The following is a 1,048-nucleotide window of genomic DNA, read 5'->3' on the forward strand; positions in this document are numbered from 1 at the left end:
CTATATATTGTGGCCAAGATTGTATTTTTTTTTCATCCGTGACCTCTTTCGCTCGAGTTGCTCGGATTGCGTATCTTCGACTTGGAAAGAAAAACTATATGACAGAAAAAGCATACTTTGATAACAATTTTAGGGAATGATAGTAATTTGTTTGAACAGCCGTTTTTTTTCAATCGAATAAATCAAATAATTGTTTTATTAAGTATGAACATTGGAAGCGTGCGATAAATATCGCATCTAATATAATAAGATAGGGTGCTTTGCATCAGACTGATGAGTCTGGAATTGTCTAGTGCGGGAGATAATTGATCCGGGCGTCGTTGTGTGATCTCACATTATTTTTATTTTAATTTACGAATCTCTCAGGCTGATTTACATAAAATATGATTAATCGGTATAACGCTTGCGCATATAATACATCTGTAATGTCGAGAAAAATATATTGCACGATATTTCTACATCTTCAACATCTTCAACATTTACGTACAAAGTGCGCGAACGCCTGCTCGATGCCGCTCGCAAAGGAGGTGTCAGGGGAAACGTGTACGCAGGTCGCGGCAGAGATCCTCGGCCTGTCCGCCTCGCAAATGGTGATTTATCGAAATGGCCGGAACGAATCCGGCCTAATCCATCACCACGACTTTTCTCTCCCCCGTGGAGAAAAATCTTCTACACGGTCACTTCTACGGCCATCCCGTTGCTCGCGACACGTGTCGGCGCTCTTCCGACACTCTTCAGCGATAAATGCACGAGACACACATAAAAAATTCTCGGAGTCTGGGATCCGGGTGACAAATAGTACGTGAAATTTCGCAGTCGAAAATTAGCCCGGGAAATAAAGGAGAGGGAGAGAAAAAAGTTAGTACAAGCGGAGAGGCTTGATTGATATGTATCGCGAAAAATCGCGTTGAAATCAAACCTGCGTTAGAGACGGAACATCCGGTTAGAAGATAACATTTTTTTGTTTATGCGAGTCACTGAAACGAAACAGAAAGACAAGCTTCAGAAGGCTGTAGTGTACAGTAAAATCAATGTTTCTCGCCAACAG

Source organism: Temnothorax americanus, unplaced genomic scaffold (genome assembly GCF_048541705.1).
Source record: "Temnothorax americanus isolate GAGA-0224 unplaced genomic scaffold, ASM4854170v1 Scaffold3, whole genome shotgun sequence".
Lineage (NCBI taxonomy): Eukaryota > Metazoa > Arthropoda > Insecta > Hymenoptera > Formicidae > Temnothorax > Temnothorax americanus.